The sequence below is a fragment of the Mustela putorius genome, unplaced genomic scaffold (genome assembly GCF_011764305.1).
Source record: "Mustela putorius furo isolate JIRA1106 unplaced genomic scaffold, ASM1176430v1.1 tig00003863_pilon_pilon_pilon, whole genome shotgun sequence".
NCBI lineage: Eukaryota > Metazoa > Chordata > Mammalia > Carnivora > Mustelidae > Mustela > Mustela putorius.
In genome coordinates this window covers 13,232,397-13,238,912 of record NW_025422015.1, presented here as the reverse complement: position 1 = coordinate 13,238,912, position 6,516 = coordinate 13,232,397, and the positions used below count along the sequence as shown (strand labels likewise).

At 33.7% G+C, this 6,516-nt stretch overlaps 1 pseudogene; it reads right to left on the bottom strand.

Moving 5' to 3' along the window:
* Positions 1 to 706: 706 nt before the first annotated feature.
* Positions 707 to 1,604, bottom strand: LOC123387826 (annotated as a pseudogene).
* Positions 1,605 to 6,516: the final 4,912 nt, after the last annotated feature.

The following is a 6,516-nucleotide window of genomic DNA, read 5'->3' as shown; positions in this document are numbered from 1 at the left end:
CTTTCTCATCGTGTATTCAAAAAGTTAGACGTACAATTTTAATGTAAGTAAACTGTAAAAGCTAAAGCTACAGAATCTTTAGGAGTCAATAGGGAAAAAAGTTTTACTAGTAGTGAGTATTTCTGAACCAATATAGAAAAATTGCTAAACATAAAAGAAAACATGAATAAACACATTAGCATATTGAAGTACATTAAAATACAAATACAATAAAATATTTTATTCATCATATTTCACTAGAGAAAGTTTGGAAAGGTGGCTTCCTTAACCTAACTTATACAAACTTGACATTTGTATAAATCTGGATTTTACAGACATTTGGAAATAGCAGTTTTGAATTTCCAAGGGTTATTTTTAAAGATTTTGTTCATTTATTTGACAGAGAGAGAAGGAGAGAGCAAGCAGGGGAACAGCAGGCAGAGGGAAAGGGAGAAGGAGGTTCCCCACTGAGCAAGGAGTCAGATATGGGGCTGGATCCAAGGATCCTGAGATCATGACCTGAGTAGAAAGCACACACTAAACCAACTAAGTGAACCAGACACCACTCCAAGGATTATTTTAGAAGAATTTGTGTTTTAAGAAAACTCAAGTCTCTTTCCCAAAATGTATTCATAACATTATTTTTTTACATAATGAAACCTTTTTGTCAACATTTAAAGAGTGAATTTTAAACAGATTCTTGGACTATTGTCTCATGCTTACTAGTTTATTCAACTTTAGCACCTATCTCATCCCTGATAGCTTTCCAATACTACCTCCTCCTTCACCATGAAGCTCCATTAAATTTCCCAATTCAAACATGCAATCCTTTTCTGTCTTCTCTGTGCTCTCTGCACTCATTTTATTGACAACCTCTTTCAAGTCATTGGTCTACAACTTTGGGATCATGAATTTCATCACCTTCTTTTGGATTTTGCAGACCTCTGGTACTGAATTTAGGTCTTCTGAATCTGATTGTTGCATTTTATTAGTAAAACCAACACAGACTAGATGAACCAAATACCTGTAAAAAGTCTTGACCTCAACATGAGCTTCAATCATAGCTTGTACTTTTTTGATAACAGAGCACAAAAGTATAAGCCATGCCATGGAAGTTGCTCAGGCAGTTTTTTTCCCAGAATATTCTTAGTGATTAGCTTGGATTTTTTCTTTTCTTTTTCTTTTTCTTTTTTCTTTCGTTTTTAAAATTTTATTTATTTATTTGACACAGAGAGAGAGATCGCAAGCAGGCAGAGAGGTAGGCAGAGAGAGGAGGAAGCAGGCTCCCCGCTGAGCCGAGAGTCCAATGCCGGGACTCAATCCTAGGACCCTGGGATCATGACCTGAGCCAAAGGCAGAGGCTTTAACCCACTGAGCCACCTTGGCACCCCTAGCTTGAATTTTCTAAGCACAACTTCATCATTTTGGAGTTCAACAAGGCTCACTTCAAAAACAGTAACCTAGAAGTCATCAGATACAATTTTGGTTCCTTGACTCCTTCAGGTTAACATTTTTCCAACCCTCCTTACGTCATACCAATGTTTCTTAAAAAACCGATCAACTACTATCTTTTTGGCTCCCTCTTTGCTGCCTTTTGCGAGATGCTTGCTCTTGCCAATCACCATGGTGCAGCTCTGAGAGCCAAACTCTTACATCATTATTTTGCAATTTTTATAGGCAATGCAAAGTTCTCCAACCCCAGTCCATAATCTTAGAAACAGGATACTACTTAGATCCTTTAGAGCACTTGGGTACATGGGCTTAAAGAACTTATTTCACCTCATTTCTTTGTAAATGCTAAAAAGGAACTTTAGATGAAAGAAAATTTAGGGCATGTGTCTTAAGGAAATGATAAAGATTATGGTAAGAGGTGCTATGGTGTGACTGTGTCTGCTCCCCCATTCATATGTTGAAATCCTAATACCCAAAAGATGGTATTAAAGAGTGGGACTTTTAGAAGTTACTTAGATCATGAAGCTTTGGTCCTCATAATAAGATTAGTGCTCTTGTATTTAAAAAAAAAAAAAAAGAACCTGCAGAGTTAGTTCACTCATGACCCAGAAGAGGGTCGTCACCATGCTGGCACTGTGATCTCAGACTTCCAACTGCAAAAATTGTGAGAAATAATTTATGCAGTATTTTGTTATACAAACTGAACTAGGATACAAGGCTTAATTTAAGCTTTTATGTTGTTTGAAATGTACTGAGATGATTTATCAATATAATTTTGTGATTAAATATTCTTACCCTCTTTATGTCAAAGAAAAACTAATCAGGTTCTTTAAACTTAAATCATAATTGTTGTATTTATTCTAGTTTCATTAGCGTAATATGTACTTTAGACTCATTCTTTGATTTTTGCCTTCCCCAGTTATTAGCATAAGAAATTTTTAAGCGTGTAAATATCTTTAAAATATAAGAATATTTTAAATGGTGGGGACGCCTGGGTGGCTCAGTTGGTTAAGCAGCTGCCTTCGGCTCAGGTCATGATCTCAGCATCCTGGGATCGAGTCCCACATCGGGCTCCCTGCTCAGTGGGGAGCCTGCTTCTCCCTCTGCCTCTGCCTGCCATTCTGTCTGCCTGTGCTCGCTCTCTCCCCCTCTCTCTCTCTGATAAATAAACAAAATCTTTAAAAAATAATAAATAATATTTTAAATGGTGAACTGCTATCACTTACTTTGCAGTTACTATTGCCAATCATTTTAGTACAATAATTAGGACTAATGAATTGGTCACAACTTTGAAAACCATCCTATAAAAACCAATACAATCTACCAGGTTGCTGGTTGTCATAGAAACTGATCATAGCAAGCACATTTAATGCAGCACACATTTATGCATAAATTAATAAACTACCAAAGTTTAAAAATGAGCCTAATCAAAACCATTTTCACCACAACTTTCATCATTGCTCTATATTTTACCTGATGCATCATTTCTCTTTACACTTGAATGAAAAAAATATATAATACGAACTAAATAGATAAAGAATGCATGCTTAGAGCTAACATTCAGTAATCCTCTCATAGGGAAGAATTCTGTCATTTCAGATGAAATAATGCATCGATGTGACTTGCCCTAACAATTGAAATGCTCTTTCTTCCAATGTATTTAGCTGTTCCCATCATCGCCTAACTGTAATAATTTGGGGAATAAAAAGTCTTGCAAAATCCAACATTGGGATGCAGTGAACTGCATCATCTTCAGGATTTAAAATGTAATTTATGAGGAATAAAAAGGACATAATTGGAAACTTGAAACAACTAACATGTGCAAATATTCAAGATCCAGTAAAGGAAATATTTTGTCAATCAAAGGTTTCATTGATAAACCATTAGACTAAAATTATATGTGTCATTATTTTATACAAAATGCATTTCTGTAAATGCCTTCTTTTCCTTTGTTTGAATATGTAGAACCAAAACATAAAAATATAATGCAAAGAGAGCACCCTTATCTCAATACATGGAGCACCAATATCTCAATACAGTATATTATTAAGTCTAATATAAAATTTTTAAGTATATTTACATTAAATAAAATCATTCAGAAGAGAATTAAAAGAAATGCAAGTACATTAAGAATATCCATGGAAAGCATACTATATATATATATGAATATACATATAAGTACATACATATAATTTTATATACACATACAAAGAGAGAGAGAAATGTAACCATGTGCCATGTACCCATTTTACCCCACCAATTAACCCCTTCTCACATTATTTAAAGAGTTAAAATGAAAACCATCTTATACTTTTTTTTTTAAGATTTTTATTTTATTTATTTGACAGAGAGAGAGAGAGAGAGCAAGAGAGGGAACACAAGCAGGGGGAGTAGGAGAGGGAGACGCAGACTTCCCTGGAGCAGGGACAATGATGCAGAGTTGGATTCCAGGACCCTGGGATCCGAGCTGAAGGCAGATGGCCAATGACTCCTCCACCCAGGAGCCCCTCACTTTATTCTTCTATATTTCATATATGCCTCTTAAAATAATCAAGCTTTCAAAAACATGATCACAATATAATTAACTGCCATAAAGTTAGTTCCTAAACACTATCAAATATCCAGTGAGTTTCCTGATTTCTCCAGTTATCTCCTAAAACTTTTGCAGTGGATTTGTTGGGATCAGAATACAAATAAGTTCTATGCAATGGAATTAACTAGTGTGTCTCTTAAATTTACCTTCATGTATTTATCTTTTCTTCTAATTTTTTTTCCTCCCCCTGGGGAATTTATTGAAAATAGGTGGGTCACTGGCCCTACATAGCTTCACATAGTCTAAATTTTCCTGATTACCTCTCTATGGTCTTTTAGCATCTTTTTCTGTCTTCTTATTCCCTATGAATAATGAGTTAGATCCACAGATTCAGTTTTGAATTTTAGAAGGAATTCTACATAACAGATGCATAGTACTAGCATCAGAAAGCCATAACAGCTGGTTGTTGATTTGCTCTGTAAGAAATATTGATGACAATTTCCTATATACATTAGTGACTTTGGGGTTGCAAAATGGTGATATATGAGTTATAATACCCTTATTAATTTATTAGTTCAGGTTTTTTTTTTATTTTTTAGAAGATTTAATTTATTTATTTGACCCTGAGACCCAGGACCCTGAGATCATGACCTGAGCGGAAGGCAGAGGCCCAATCCACTGAGTCACCCAGGTCCCCCAGTTCTGGTATTATTTTTTCTTTTATTTATTTTCAGCATAACAATATTCATTATTTTTGCACCACACCCAGTGCTCCATGCAATCCGTGCCCTCTATAATACCTACCACCTGGTTCCCCCGACCTCCCACCCCCTGCCACTTCAAACCCCTCAGATTGTTTTTCAGAATCCATAGTCTCTCATGTCTCACCTCCCCTTCCAATTTCCCCCAACTCCCTTCTCCTCTCTAACTCTCCATGTCCTCCATGCTATTTGTTATGCTCCACAAATAAGTGAAACCATATGATAATTGACTCTCAGTTCAGGTTTTTTTTTTTTTTTTTTAGTTCAGGTATTTTTATAAAAGAAACTTTCCTTCATGAAATCTTTGATTACCACAAAATACAATTTATACAGGAAAATGGGAATTAATACTTGATTCTTTTTTTTTAACTGTTTTCAGAATAACAAATTAGTTTTCTAGCATCTTCTAAGAAATTCAATAATATTGTATGTTTGTGTATAGATAGATAAATAGATATAGATATACACCAATATTTAAACTACAGCCATTATTTCTCTTTTATGCTCAACGCAAATATCAATAGTCCCTTAATTATCCATAGAGTCATTTAAGAACTTAAAAGAATACTAATTTATAAATACAATCTGGGTTTCTTTCTTTTTTTTTTTTGGTACCTCACTTACAACAAAGATCATGTGTCTTTTCCTTTACAACTTACTATTATGTACAGCTGAGTTTTCAGGGTTTTAAAAATGATTTTTATGACTTTAATTTTATTGTATCAACTAGTATTTTCTAACATATCTTACTGCAAATATATAAAATTCTATGTTGCAAAATATGAGACCTGAAAGGGGCAGATGATGTGGTGTGAGAAGGCTACGTGATTGAATATTACAAATAAAAAGATATATAGTATCTGATATAGACATAATATATCCTTATTAGAATACAGATCATATAATCTTAAAATTTACATACATAAAAGAAATATTTACATATTACATACACATAAAGGAACACATTTTATTTTTATTACTTAACATCATTAAGTTCATATTTTAAAGAACCAGGAAATTTTATTTTACATTTTGCCCTTTATAATTCTTAATTTAAAAACTTCAGAATTCAGATGCACCTGGGTGGCTCAGTGGGTGAATACTCTGCCTTTGGCTCAGGTCATGATCTCAGGGCCCTGGGATCCAGCCCAGCATTGGGTTCTCTGCTCAGCAGGGAGCCTGCTTCCCCCTCTCTTTCTGCCTGCCTCTCTGCCTACTTGTGATCTCTCTCTCTGTCAAATAAATAAATAAAACCTTTTTAAAAAATAAAATAAAATTCAGAATTCAAAATTTTAAAAACTCTCATGACTACTCTGACATTGAATCCTTTCTTAATAGCCAGGAATAACAAATCATTTAAAGAGAAATATAAAATGATAAACAAAAGCTGGATGACAGATTTGTGGTCTAATTATGGCTAAATACTCAACTAGCTGTAACAAATTTTACCCTGTAGTTTACTTTAAAGTATTTTGAAGATAATTATTGTAAGTTATCAAGAAATAAGCAGATATCAGATTAGAATATGACCTCTGTTGCTTTTTAAACCAAGTAGGTTGTCTTCCTGATTTCTAGGGTCATTAAAATGTTTAAAAATTACCTAGCAATAATAACATTTTTAAATTATTTTTAAGATTAAAATTTACAACTTAAATGATAAGATACAATAAATAAGAAATTTTGAGATTTATAAACTCTTGAGAGATGAATCATAAGGAGTACTATATAGCACTCCTTGAGTAAGAAGAGTGAATTTATCAACAAATAATAATATTATATTATTATATAAAA